Here is a 349-nt window from a genome sequence, read left to right as displayed (position 1 = left end):
AGATGAAGAAAGTAAAAAGAAGAGAAAATAGTGAGAATTCGATGGGAATGAAAATTAGGAAGAAGATGACGATGAAAAAGAATAACGAAATCTTTTGTTATATGTTTTGTATATGAAGACGAAGAAAAAAAAATGATGAAAATAAGCAAAAAGGAAAGATGATAGGCATAAAATAGTAATAAATACGCGTTTACGAATATCTTGATTAGCAACACTGTTTCCCCCAGGTTTGATTACGCCATTACTTAAGGGAAAAAAATAGATGTTTCAAAACCCACTAGTTAATGCTCGGTGATCAAAGGGATTTCCATGATGAATGAAAGTCATTTGCTGGAGTTCTGGTGCAAAA

At 32.1% G+C, this 349-nt stretch overlaps 1 protein-coding gene across 1 annotated transcript in view; it reads right to left on the bottom strand.

The window, feature by feature from the left end:
• LOC119592458 (IQ and ubiquitin-like domain-containing protein) overlaps positions 1 to 349 on the bottom strand; it is a gene marked incomplete at its 5' end in the record, with an annotated part of 13,893 nt that overhangs the window by 5,403 nt on the left and 8,141 nt on the right.

The sequence above is a fragment of the Penaeus monodon genome, chromosome 30 (assembly GCF_015228065.2).
Source record: "Penaeus monodon isolate SGIC_2016 chromosome 30, NSTDA_Pmon_1, whole genome shotgun sequence".
Lineage (NCBI taxonomy): Eukaryota > Metazoa > Arthropoda > Malacostraca > Decapoda > Penaeidae > Penaeus > Penaeus monodon.
Note: the sequence above shows the minus strand (reverse complement) of the source record. Positions and strands in the feature narration are given on the sequence as shown.